Raw genomic sequence first — 15094 nt, forward strand, 5'->3', positions numbered from 1 at the left:
GTTCTTTGGCAATACAGAACAAAGCTGAAGAAACGTAGTTTTCAAATGCTACTTGTTGTATAGACAGTAAACTAAACTTGGATTGAGAAAAATCAGTAGATGAAACGGTCAGTGTTCCTACAAGAGACCGCGTAAAAGCGTCAGCTGAAATGTTCTCTGTTCGAGGAGTGAAGCTAAATTCTTCAAATCAGATACAATACCCATCTCAAAAAGCTATAATGGGAAAGTTTGGCAGTCATCAGAAATTGCAAAGCGCGGTGATCTGTGCAAACTTTAGCTTGTTTTCCTAAGAAAAATGTGGAAACTTACTAAATGTCCAAAAAATTACTAATGCATCTAGTTCAGTGATAGAATAATTACGTTCTGAAGGGGATAGAACGCGACTTGCAAATACAATAGTTCTTGAACTATTACACTATTTTTTACAATTTCCTTAACTATGTACACACCGAGAGCTGCCTTGGAACTATCAGTAGTTATACAGAAGTCATGAGAAAAGTCAGGTTGGGGAAGTAAAGGTGCACCAAGTAAAGCAGTGTATTAAATTCTCTGTGCGCCTATTTCTCCCAAGTCCAGTTTGTGCTTTTACCACTCGACTGACATAATCACAGAATGTCAAGAGCCTTGTAATGAATGAAACGTTGAAAGAAATTTATGAGGTCTAAGATATTTTTGACTTCCTGTTTGTTGTTCGAAATTCAACATCAAAAATGACCTGAAGTTTTTCTGAATCAGGTTGGATTCCAGAAGCTGAATTAATATATCCTAAAAACTTAATAGAAGATTTACCAAGTTTGGGTTTACTTAAGTTGACAGTGATTCCATGATCTGAAACGGTTTCGCGCGAAGAGTACAGAGAGCTGTTTTGTTGATATTAAGTTTTCTCTATAATAAGTATGGCATTGACAAAGAGTATGATTCTGCTCTTTAAAGCTTCCAGGCGAGTGGAATTTAAACCTTTGACAAAAGCTGCTGATGAAATATTTAAACCGAGAGGTAGTGTGCAAAATCGATAGTAAATTCCAAAGCGTAAGAAAGGTTGTGTATTTATGACATTCGGGTGTAATTCAATCTGCCAAAAGCTGTATTTCACGTCAAGAGTAGAAAATACGGTAACAGCATGAAATTTCTGAAGTAATTAATCCAACGTTTGATGTTCGTCTTTTTGTGGTAGAATAATCTCGTTTATTTGTCTTGAATCAAGAAAAGTCTCAGAGAGCAACCTTTGTTTGGTACAGTGTGTAGCGGGCTATAGTTAAGAGCTACCTGCTGTCTCAATGATAGCTTCCTGGACTATAGGTTCAATTTGCTGTTTAAACTTTCCTCTGTAAATGAAACGAATAGTACAGTGCCTGGCTAAAAATGCATTATGAGTTTCCTCTCGAAACATGATTAGTTCCAGGAACGTTGTAAAAATCGTGAGCATTACACTATACAATCTGCTGTAGCTGTTGCTTACCTCGGTCTGATGCTGCTACAGCTATCTACTTTAACCTGTATTGCCTGAGATATATCTAAGTTCGATTCGTCATCTCCATTCATGAAAGGAAAATCTATATTAGTGTAGTGAGACACATACCAGTTCATATTTTTATTTGAAGTTAAAATATGTGATCTGTTGACGTTTTTCTCTTGCATTGAACAGCTTTGCTCGAAGTGTAATTTGATCTGCGTATCATTGTTACGAAGCAAGATTCATGAATTGTTGAAATCAAGAACGACTTTATCTCTCTTCATGAAGTCCATACCAAGAACTGCTTGTGTCGTAAGCCCAGGAAGAGTCAAAAATCTTGCAAAAAAACGTACTGTACTGTAAATTCCTAATGTGTTTTCGTTTTGACATCAGCTTCTTTTGCTGAAGCAGCCCTTTTACTTTACTTCTTTGTGAGGGTGAAGTTGGACAAGCTTCATCGGAATTATGTTTGTAAACTAATCACTGATTACTGTGATGATAGAACCAGAGTTTAGAACCATGTTTAAAGTGTATCCTCCTATCCGAATACTGATAACTGAACGATAAATGTTTCTGTGGTTCTTCATTTTCACGTAACAGCCTATCCCTATCTTCTAAACAGCTAATATTTTCGGTAGTGTCTTCAGAATGGGTTGTATTGCCTCGACGTGATCATCCTCTGGATTCCGGGCCACTAGTCATTGTTGTCCCCTGCTGCTGAGTCTCTGTGTGTTGGGAAACGAAACTTCTACTGTTTGTACTGATCGTTGTGGTTCCGAATTATTGGAAATATGTTGCCATGGATGGAAGCGACTGACTGACTCATTCAATGAAAAGTTCTGTTGAGTCCTGAAATAGCCCCTTCTTGAGTTGTCATTTCTCCTGTTTCCGTATGTCATTTTCTCTGTAATTTGAGTTTTGTTGCCTGTGATCATAATGATTTTGTTGGCATGGCTGCTGACTATGAGCGTTCAGATTTCTCTGTACATAACGGTTGCCATAATTATTAGGCTGAGAGTATGAGCGCGACCAAGACAGTTGATGTGAAGTATTGTTCATGTTACCTCTATATTGTATGGTTGCTGGTTGGTTCGGAAAACGCTCAAATATTGTCGATAATGTTTCTGTGGTGATCTGTTAAAATACTCGTTTCGCTGATAATGATGTTGATACTGTCTGTTACTCGCATACCGATTGTCTCTGTTGTCATGAAATGATTGTGACTGTCTTCTATTACGTCCGTCATGATAACTGGTGTTATTGCGTGAAAAGTTTCTGTTTCTGTATGAATTATTACATTCCTCAATTTCGAGAAGTTGTAAAACATCATGAAAAGCATTTATGTTAGCTTTCTAGTGTCCTGTTAGTAATGATATAGGTAATGATCTGAGAAGTTCTGAAATATATATCTGTATTAATGCAGATGTGTTTTATAGTTCTGTTAGATGCTGATTTTATTGCAGCATGCATTCAAAAATTGAGTTAAAGTTGCCAACTGTGAGTTTTCAAAATCTGATAGGGGAACAAGTTTGTCCTTGACCCCATGCTGTGTTGTTCCAGACCAGCAAGCGTCAAGAAATGCGATTCTGAAATTCTTCTAATGAGTAACGTTGTCGTGCTACAGGTCGCATACGCATAGCTGGTTCTCGTTATGTACAGCAGATTGCTGTACACACCGGTCCCTCTAATACCCAATAGCACGTCCTCTTGCATTGATGCATGCCTGTATTCGTCGTGGCGTACTGTCCACAAATTCATCAAGGCACTGTTGGTCCAGATTGTTCCACTCCTCAACGTCGATTCGGCGTAGGTCCCACAGAGTGGTTGGTGGGTCACGTCGTCCGTAAACATCCCTTTTCAATTTCTCTCAGGCATGTTCGATAGGGTTCATGTCTGGAGAACATGCTGGCCGCTCTAGTCGAGCGATGTCGTTATCCTGAAGGAAGTCATTCACAAGATGTGCGCGATGGGGGCGCAAATAGTCGTCCATGAAGACGAATGCCTCGCCAACATGCTGCCGATATTGTTGCATTATCGGTCGGATGATGGCATTCACATATTATACAGCGGTTACGGCGACTTCCATGACCACCAGCGGCGTACGTCGGCCTCACATAATGACACCCCAAAACAGCAGGGAAAGTGTTCAGCCTGACCGCGTTGCCTCCAAACACGTCTCCGACTATTGTCTGGCTGAAGGCATATGCGACACTCATCGGTGAAGAGAACGTGATGCCAATCCTGAGAGGTCCATTCTGCATCTGTACAGTGCTGCATGGTGTCGTGGTTGCACAGATGGACCTCACCATGGACGTCAGGAGTGAAGTTGTGCACCGTGCAGCCTATTGCGCACAGTTTGAATTGTAACACGATGTCCTGTGGCTGCACGAAAAGCATTATTGTACTTGGTGGCGTTCCTGTCAGGGTTCCTCCGAGCCATAATCCGTAGGTAGCGGTCATCCACTGCAGTAGTAGTCCTCGGGTGGCCTGTTCGAGGCATGTCATCGACAGTTTCTGTCTCTCTGTATCTCCTCCATATCCGAACAACATCGCTTTGGTTCACTCCGAGACGCCTGGACACTTGCCTTGTTGAGAACCCTTCCTGATAGAAAGTAACAATGCGGACGCGATCGAAACCGGTATTGGCCGTCTAGGCATGCTTGAACTGGAGACAACACGAGCCGTGTACCTCCTTCCTGGTGGAATGACCGGAAATGATCGTCTGTAGTACCCCCTCCGTCTAATAGGCGCTGCTCATGCATGGTTGTTTAGAACTTTGGGCGGGTTTAGTGAAATCTCTAAACAGTCAAAGGGACTGTGTCTGTGATACAATATCCAAGTCAACGTCTATCTTCAGGAGTTCTGGGAACCGTGGTGGTGCAAAACTTTTTTCGAAAAAGGCAACAGGAAACAACTCACATAAGCTATCCACGAAAATAAAAATCTGGCAACAGCACTGGAAGAAACTCTCTTAACGGGTGACGAAAGTTTTGAATTAAGTGTATATCGTCTTATTAAGAGCACAGCTCAGAAGCGAGTGACGAACAAGGCTCCAGATCTCAGGACATTCTCTGCTATCAACAGCAAAATTCGTAAGGCAAACGTTGAACTCCTTAAGTAACAGACACTGCTAAAATGCACAGTGGAAATCAAAACCCATAATTTTATTAATGCGCATGTGCCAAGAACTGATAAAAAGCAGGGCTCTGTAAATGTAAACTAATTCAGGAATACGGTGGCTAACAGAACTGCGAAAACCCAAAACGACTTTCGTACTGAGTGATTTTAATCCACAATATGGACGCGAAGGAAATACAGCAATATGTTTTCGAAATTCATTCACTGACAGGGAATTCCTTCACATCAGCTGTATTAGATGTAGCTACCTGATAGTGACATAAGAAAATTTGTGCCGAACAGGGACCCGAACCAAGATGTATACCTGACGCAGCTGATATCAATGAATTTGCAATCAGCGAATTAATTTCGAAGTTTTTCGTACGTCTGTGAATCGTCAACAGTGTCTGTTCTTTCAGAAATATATGTAAGTAAGTATACAGATATTGTTGGCCGCACGTGCAAAGGAATAATAACAATGGAAAACCTCTTTTAAGATCCACGCGCTTTCGGCGCCTTCCCAGGAAGTAAAGAGTCTGGCGATCATCCGCCATAGTTCTAGAAGAATACAAAGAGACCATGTCACTACATCACAGAGTCACAATCTAGAAATAATGAATGTCAGACTCAAAAAGTGAATAAGTGTAAAATCTGATTACGTTTCACGAACGACATTTAGGCCCACTCTTCTTAACAAGAAGTGCAACACAACAACTATGTGCTGATCCGAGAACCAGAAACCAAAAGAAAAAGAAAACGAATTCAGAGGGCTATTTCGATCTTTAGTCACCCATATTGTTATAATTATTTAAATGAACAATTTTTTAATGCAACACATTTTGTAACGGATTGAAAAGAGTAAAAATATTTACCCTAGCTCCATACATATTCCTAACTGCATACGGATAGTCCAGAAAATTTGTGCTTATGAATTTTTAATAGCTATGAACTTCTAGAATTTAAAATGAAACACGTTAGGTGCATGCAGTAGATAATAGTAAGGAGGCGAACAATTCATGTATTAATTGTGTTTTGCATGGGCCCCACGTTTTTCTTTTTCAGTTCTACAAGTACTTTCGTAGCTGTTAAATATTCACGAGCACAAATTTTCAAGACTGTGTGTATGGGGTTAGGAATCTATATGGGGCTTGGAGGAGCTATTTTATATCTTTTAGTCCGTTTTCAAAACGTGTCATAGCAAAATGTTTTTATTCAAATAATTATTTTCTGCTTTTTTATGTGGCGTACGTTAAATTCTTAGATCAATTTCAAACATTTTTAAGAGATTACAACAGAGACATGTGATAAATTTCAACTTTCTTCAAGTTTATCGTCCACTGATTCAGCTAATACATTATTTCCTCCTCCGATTATCTCACGAAAAGACCTCGAATGTAAAAATTAGAGAGACTCGAGCTTGCATGGGGACTTACGAGCAACCATTCTTACCGCGAAACATGCGAAAGTGCAAAAGGAAACGGGGGAAATTGCAATGGTACACAAAGTGCCCTCCGTCATACAACAGACAAGAAAGCAGGTTAATATTGTATTGGCACTAAGTTTTAACCTACGTTGAAAGCTTCAAGTCTCTGCCTCATTGGGAAATAATAGAGATAATCCAAATGCCCTCCGCTACACGGCAGACAAGAAAGAGCTTTAATATTGCATTATCACCCAGTACTGACTTATGCTTAAACTTTCAAGTCTCTAGCTCAGCGGGAAATGATAGTGATAAACAATGTACTCTCCGCCACAAAGCGGACAAGAGAACGAATCAATACTGTATTCTCAGTTAGTTTTGAGCCATGCTGAAAGTTCGAAGTCTCTAACTCATCGGGAAGTTAGTTTAAAATCAGTTGCAAAATCTATACCGAACAACCAGACAAGAAAGCGAGACGAGAAAAACGTGTTAAAACGACAGTTGGTAGAGGCTGAGAAAGAAATAGCTGGGATTAAAAGGAAAAGAAATACACATGATGGAATGACAGCTGTTAGCAGGCATATAATGATAGTGAAACTGCTTGAAGAAAATTACAAGCACCCAAGAAAGAAGAAGACTTTCGTGTGTATCAACCCTTCGCCCTACAGAAAAAGGGAGAGAGAGAGAGAGAGAGAGAGGGGGGGGGGGAGAAAATCCTGCAACAACTCGCTTTGGTCTAACGAGTTACGAATGAAAGATATAAAATGTAACAAAATAGGCGAAAGAAGGAAGGAAATTAGGGTTTAAGGTCCCGTCGACAACGAAGTCACTGGACCCGGAGCACAAACTTGGGGTGTTTCAAGGATGGTGGAGGAACTCTGCCGCACCCTTTCAAAGGAACCGTCCTGGCATTTGCCTGGACTGATTTAGGAAAATCACGGAAAGCCTTCATCTATATGGCCGGACCCCGATCTAAAAAAAATGGCTCTGAGCACTATGGGGCTTAACATCTGAGGTCATCAGTCCCCTAGAACTTAGAACTACTTAAACCTAACTAACCTAAAGACATCACACACATCCATGCCCGAGGCAGGATTCGAACCTGCGACCGTAGTGGTCGCGCGGTTCCAGACGGAAGCGCCTAGAACCGCTCGGCCGGCCCCTGATTTAACCTCTGCGCCATCTCGCTCGGCAAAAACTATTAGTATTTGAGGCGGAACGCATACCGAGAATGTTTTATACAAGTGTATTAAGTTGTTTGTGGCCTCAGGGGAATCCTCCGATAGGGAGCCGCAGACATGGATCAGGACTGTGTGTTGGTGTTTTAAACGCGGCGCCTCCCACAACGGACATATGGTACTCTGGGTTTGTGACGGGGTGACGGAGAGATGCGGCCAGACGGCAATGTTCTCATTAATTGAAACACACGGCGGACGTGGCCGGCCCAAATTAATTTCTCTTGCAGATTCATTCGAATGTAATTAGTGGCGAAATTACGCAGGGCAGTGGCGCTAAATGTGCAGCGCATTGTGTGGCCGCTGGCAGACGGTGGCGGGGATGGGGGGGGGGGGGGGAGGAGGAGGGGGGAGGGGTGGCAGCCACATGGAGACAGACCAGGGGCACGTCAGTCCGCTTGGATGGCTACAGCTCCATTAACCCTCTAGGTGACGCTGTTAAACACACATACCACTGCTCCTAAACGATGTTTACTAACTAATATTCTACAGATTAAGGAGTTCAAATGGCACTAACATTTTCGTAATAGTGTATCTGGTTTTAAGGTTTCTAAGTCGGTAGGCTTGAGATATCAGCAAACAACCGAGCTGTGGTATTTATATTTACCTATATTCTTTGTGATTCTCCTCGTATGCCGTTTGTCTGCAAGATATTCGGAATCCCAGGATTACTGAAGACATCGATAGACGTCTGCACCGCCACACTACTGTCACAGTCTAATACATGGAATCGCACCAGAGAGAGCGAATGCCATACGGAAGCATCACCGGGACGGCAGTGAAGCAAAGTGAGAGGTTGCTGGCAGCACACCGAGTCCCACCGAGTCCTGTGCGGGATGAGTGACAGACAATTCGGTTTTCGGTCGGGGCGGTCGGCGTCTGACGCAATCGCCCTGGCTGCGGATGTCTGTGACTCTGCCCCGCCCAAGTACATTGTCGGCATCATGGTGGACATCATTGACGCCTTTGACAATCTGTGGTGGCCTTCACTCTTCTCCTGCCTGCGGGAGAAGGAGTGCCCAGGGCCGCTGTAAGGATGTCTCAGGAGCTATTGTGCAGAAAGGGAGGTTTGGCTATCGGCTCCTAGCGGCAAAGTCAACAAGAAAATAACCAAAGGGTGTCCTCAGGGTCCCGTCCTGGGGCCTCTCTTTTGGGACATAAACATGGAGCCACTGATACACGATCTAAAGAGCAGTGAAGATGTGCTAGAGGTTCATAGCCTATGCAGACGACCTCCTCCTGCTGGTCGGCGGCCGTAGCCGAGAAGACTTAGAGACAAAGGTAGAGGGAGTGATAGCTGTGTTGACTACATGGTGTCACAAAACAAAAATGACTATCGCACCTAACAAGTCCACTTACCTATTACTCAAAGGTCAGCTACTAAGAAACCCTACAGTCAGAATTAACGGCTTGCTGGTTCTCAGGCGCTGTGAAGCCCGATACCTAGGTGTAATCGTCGACGAGAGGTGGAACTATGCATCACATATTGACACAGTAACACAGAGATCACTAACAGTGCTAAACAATTTAATCGGAAATGGGCACAAAAGATTCCAAGTCCCACCTGACCTAATCATTTGTGCCATAATAGCATTCTGACATCTATTGTGGGATACGGGTCAACGGTCTGGGCACACAGGCTCACGAGGGTCATGCCTGCCATGGCCGTACGAAGAGTGCAGCGGAATATGCTCCTACGTTCAGTAGGAGCATACAGAACAACTCCGGGAGGGGCACTTTTAGTGCTAATGGGGCTATGTCCACTTGAAATAGGCCACCTGGTACTGGATAAAGAAGGACAGGAGAGAAAAAATAGAAGAAATTATGGGGGTATACGTAGGATATAAACCAAGCATTAAAAGAAGGGAGACTGAATTATGGCAGGATCTTTGGGATAACGATGAGACAGGGCGTAGAACACATGAGCTGCTTCCAAACATAGAGGAACGCTTAAATCTCACATACATCAAACCAACTAGAGGCTTGCTGCACTTCCTTTCCGGACATGGACCCTACCCGACATATCTGTGTCGGTTTGGGAAGCGGGCTACACCAGCGTGTGACTGTGGAGCAGTGCAGGGCACTCCAGACCATGTGGTGTACAAGTGCCCCCTCTTCGACGATGTTGCACAACAACTTCGGGAACAACTACCCAAAACGACACGCACCACCTGATCAGGCAAGAGAGATTAATGTCCTGAATAAACTAGCAGATTCGATCTCAAGTAAAGTCCTCAGATAATACCTAAGAAACAATTAAAAGAATAAACAACACCAGACTTAGACTCCATTCACCTTCCCAGTTCCGCCGGGACATGGACTTGGCCAGGCGTCTCATGGCTGGAATCCGCCATGTCTTAGGACTAAGTAGGGGGGGGGGGTAGTACATCGTCACCGGACTTGACAACGCACCGATCATGACAGTAGATATAGAGATAGATTTAGTTATAGGATCAGAAATAGGGTAATTAGATTAGCATAGAACTGCAGCGACAAAGTCATCAGCCAGCCCAGTGCCAGGGGCTCTCCCACTGGGATTAGCTCAGTGGGAATGGCCAACAATCAGGTTTGTATCTTACTCTGGCACACCTGTAACGCTGCAGGTAGAGTAGTCATACTAACACATTAAAAGTAGTATCCAAGTCTAACAGTAGAAGAAAATGCAATTTAATCATCATAACAACATGCATAACAAATAACAGTAGAATAGTCCCCATAGTGGTGAAGGCATTGTAGTATTAACCTGTAGTGTTAGAAAGTAAAAGCTACAGATTGCCAGTTGTTAACAGTTAGAAATATGACCTACTAATCTACTTAGGTAGTAGATTAACTTGTATAATTACAATGATTTGAATCAAGATTTTTTTTTTTTTTTTTTTTAAAAAGTGAACAACTCTCTGCCATATTTCATGCCGTCAAATCAAATGGGCGTGGTGGAGGATAGTGGCAGATAATGTGTCAAGTGACTACGAAATAGCGTCCAAATGTCCATGTTCAGTAGTTGCAGCCAGAAGCGAAGTTACCTTCGGTTATGACGGTCCAACACTTGATATGTATCGGAAATGATAAGAATGAGCAAAACATCTGTTGCTGGGACACAGAGATAAGACTGATGGCTATTGAGGAAGGGTTGCATTCACCAAATGCACTCGGCAACAAACATACAAACGAGGCAGGACTGCTACCGAAGTAAATGCTGTTATCACCTGACTTGCTTCCACACAGCAACTACAGGGTGGCTTAAACCTTTTGGGTCTACATCTACGTCTACATGGCTACTCCACAAATCAGACTTGGCAGAGGGTTCATCGAATCAATTTCACAGTAATTTCCAATTATTTCACTCTCGAACAGCGTGCGAGCTCTGACTTCCCTTATTTTATTATGACGAACGTTTTTTCCTGTGTAGCTCAGCGTCAACAAAATATTTTCGCATTCGGTGGAGAAAGTTGGTTACTGAAATTTCGTGAGAAGAACCCGCCGCAACGAGAAAAGCCTTTGTTTTAATGATGTCCACCTCAAGTCCTATATCATGTCCGTGACACTCTCTCCCCTACTTCTCGATAATATAAAACGTACTATCCTTCTTTAAACTTTCTCTTTGTACTGCTTTAATCCTGTCTGGTAAGGATCGCACACCGCACAGCAGTACTCCTAAAGAGGACTTACAAGTGTAGTGTAGGCAGTCTTTTTAGTAGATATGTTGCGTTTTCGAAGTGTTCTGCCAATAAAACCCAGTATTGGTTGCCTTCCTCACAACATTTTCTATGCGTATTTTCCGATTTAAGTTGTTCTTAATTGTAATTCCTAGGTATTTACTTGAATTTACAGCCTTTAGATTTGGTTGACCTATCGTGCAACCGAAGTTTAATGGATACCTTTTAGCACTCATGTAGATAACCTCACACTTTTCATTATCAGGGTCAATTGCCTATTTTTGCACCATACAGATACATTTTCTAAATCGTTTTGCAATTGGTTTTGATCTTCTGATGACTTTACTAGACGATAAACGACAGCAACATCTCCAAACAACCTAAAATGGCTGCTCAGATTGTCTCTTAAATCGTTTATATGGATAATAAACAGCAGAGGGCCCATAACACTACCTTGGAGAACGGCAGAAATCCCTTCTGTTTTACTTGATGACTTATCGTCACGTACTACGAGCTGTGACCTCAGCGACAGGAAATTACAAATCCAGTCGCATAACTGCGACGACATTCCATAAACACGCAATTTGACTGCAAGCCGCTTGTGAGGTAAAGTGACAATAGCCTTCTGGAAATCTGGAAATACGGAATCGATCTCAAATCCCTTGTCGATATCACCCAAAACTTCGTATGAGTAAAGAGCTAGTTGCTTTTCATGAGGACGATGTTTTCTAAATCCGTGTTGACTACGTGTCAACAAACTGTTCTTTTCGTGGTAATTCATTATGTTCGAACACAATATATGTTCCAAAATCCTACTACATACCAGTGTTAATGATCTGGGCCTGTAAATTACAGAGTACTCCTATTGCCTTTGCTGAATACTGGTGTGGCCTGTTCAACTTTCCAATCTTTGGTTCAAATGGCTCTGAGCACTATGGGACTTAACATCTGAGGTCATCAGTCCCCTAGAACTTAGAACTACTTAAACCTAACTAACCTAAGGATATCACACACATCCATGCCCGAGGCAGGATTCGAACCTGCGACCGTAGCAGTCACGCGGTTCCGGACTGAAGTGCCTAGAACCGCTCGGCCACCATGGACGGCTCCAATCTTTGGGTACGGATCTTTCGTCGAGCGGTCATTTGTATATTATTGTTAAATATGGGACTATTGCATCAACATACTCTGAAAGGAATTTAGCTGGTATACAGTCTGGACCGGAAGACTTGCTTTCATTAAGTGATATAAGTTGCTTCACTACTCCAAGGATATCTGGTTCCAAGTTACTCACGTTAGCAGCTGTTCTTGATCCGAATTTCGGAATATTTACTTCGTCTTCTTAGGCGAAAGAATTTAGTAACAGCATTGTTACCGATAGCATTTCCATTGCTACCACGCAGAGAAGACATTGGTTGTGTCTCGCGGCTGCATACTGTGCATACGACCAGAATCTCTTTGGATTTACTGTCAGTTTGCGAGACAAAGTTTCGTTGTGGAAACTATTATAAGCGTATCGCACTGAAGTCTGCGCTATATTTTGAGCTTCTTTAAAAGATTGCTAATCTTTGGGATTTGGAACGCTTTTTTCGTTGTTTCTGCAACAGTGTTCTGGCCTGTTTTGTGTACCGTGGGGGATCAGCTCCGTCGTTTGTTAATTTAATTGGTATAAATCTCTCAAGTGCTGCCGATACTATTTCTCTGAATTAAAGCTACATATACTCTACAATTACATTGTTAATTTGAGAGGAGTGGAGATTGTCTCTCAGGAAGGGACAAAGCAATTTTTATCTGCTTTTTTGAATAGTTATATTTTTCGTTTGTTTTTGGTCGATTTCTGAGTTACGGTACTCAGTCTGTGTTCACTAATCCATTTATCCGTGTGGTTGATGATCATCATTATCACAGAATTATATGTTTTGAGAGGTCAAGTGCGTTTTCACAACCGTTTACTTGTCGAGTGGTCTCATGAACTAATTGCTCGAAATAACTTCCAGAGAATGCGTTTCACAAAATTACGGATGATGTTTTACGTGTACCTCCGGATTTGAACATGTATTTTCGCCAACATATCGAGGCTTAATTGAAGTCACCACCAACTATAACCGTATGAGTCAGATACGTGTTTGAAATTAAACTCAAGTTTTCTATGGACCTTTCAGCAATTTATCGTCTGAGTTGGGAGGTCGGTAATAGGATGCAGTTACTTTTTCCGGTTGCCAAGAATGACCTTACCTGTAATACCTCACGGTAAGTGTCTACTTCTATTTCGCTAGAAGATAAGCTACTTCCAATAGCAACAAACACGCCGATGCCAACTGTATTTAGCCAATCGTTTCTGAACACCGTTCCGTCCTTCGCAAAAATTATGATTGAACCTATGTCCGCCTTTAGCCAGCTTTCAGTGCCTATAACGATTTGAGCATCAGCGCTTACTATTAGTGCTTGGAGCTGTGGTGACCTCCCGACAGTTTACAGCTGTTATACTGTTGGTTCCTAGATCTACGTTCTTTCTGCGTTCGACCTGAGCCCTTTGAGACTGAAGCCTTTTTTGTGTTTCCCAGAGACCCTCTAACCTAAAAAACCGTCCACTCCTCTCCACAAACGCCCGCCCCCTCTATGTTGTAACCTCCTGCATTTAATAAACTCCCAGCCTATTCCAGATTTCAAAATTTACTCTTGAGATAATATTTATCTGGTTTATAGAAATAAGTATACAAAATTTCATAATACTAGCCTTCACAGATTATGAGAAATATTATATAAACTTTAAAAAACACAATTTTCAGGAACTGCAGTTCAACCTGACTTTTTTCTTATGTCATATCTTCAGAAGACCCCAGATTTGTACTCTTTGGCCATGTTTCCTTCAAGGCTTTTCTTCGGATTTCTTGTTTTCTGCTTTCTTACCCTTACCAGGTCTGCAAGTGACTTTTCAGCTGCAGAGAGACGCTGTAAATCGATTTTTCTCAAGGTGTCTTGAGTGAAATTTCCTGTCTTAAAGTCAATTCTCTTTAATCATCTTTCCTATGCTCCTATCATTTAATACAAGAAATGCATCAAAAGTTGCAGTTCTGACAACTGTAGCAGATAAAGAAGTGGCTTTAGGATTTGGTTTCCATATGAGTAACTGCATAGCCTCATTTGGATCCTGGATTTTGGCATGGACACACTTTTTTAGAAGTTCAGGATCAGCGAGAAGCGTGCAAGTGGGCTTGATAACATTCAAGATACAACTTGGAAGCCTGTCCTTCTGAATGTAGGGATGTTAACCCTCTGAGCCTGTAGATATTTACACCCGTTAACATGGCACACTTAATGAATGCGCTGTTCATCTGTTGACAGCATGTGGAAATATATAGCCCATACTACACTTTTCATTTCACGTACACTCGATAGGTTCTGTCTGATAGCCTCCCCATATTACACCTGAAGGGTGTCTATCATCTACTGTGTGAGTCTGTTTTGTCCATCAACGCCTTTTCCGCCACCCAACTAATTCAAAAAATGTCCAAATGTGCGTGAAATCTTATGGGACTTAACTGCTAAGGTCATCAGTCCCTAAGCTTACGCATTACTGAACCTAAATTATCCTAAGGACAAACATACACACCCATGCCCTAGGGAGGACTCGAACCTCCGCCGGGACCAGCCGCACAGTCCATGACTGCAGCGCATCAGACCGCTCGGCTAATCCCGCGCGGCTCCAACTAATTGACCTTCATATCGCTGACAAGAATCACAGATGATCTATAAAACCAAAGAGTATATACCACAGCCTTACAGATGTGTCATGCGGAAGTTTGGTTAAAAAAAAAATGGTTCAAATGGCTCTGAGCACTATGCGACTTAACTTCTGAGGTCATCAGTCGCCTAGAACTTAGAACTAATTAAACCTAACTAACCTAAGGACATCACACACATCCATGCCCGAGGCAGGATTCGAACCTGCGACCGTAGCGGTCGCCCGGTTCCAGACCTAGAAACGCACGGCCACTCCGGCCGGCGCGGAAGTTGGTTGGAAGTTATTGTTGGGTTGGCAGAAGAGCCAACACCGTGTTACTAGAGAAGGCCGAAATGCACGCGTTTTAGCTCACGCAGGCTGGCGTGAGGAGGGAAGTACTGACGTGAGGTCTGGAACATGACAAGGGATTAGAATTCAGAAAGCGGACGTAATTAGTTTGATACTTAACTTTAATCCATTAATGACGAA

The sequence above is a fragment of the Schistocerca serialis genome, chromosome 9 (genome assembly GCF_023864345.2).
Source record: "Schistocerca serialis cubense isolate TAMUIC-IGC-003099 chromosome 9, iqSchSeri2.2, whole genome shotgun sequence".
NCBI lineage: Eukaryota > Metazoa > Arthropoda > Insecta > Orthoptera > Acrididae > Schistocerca > Schistocerca serialis.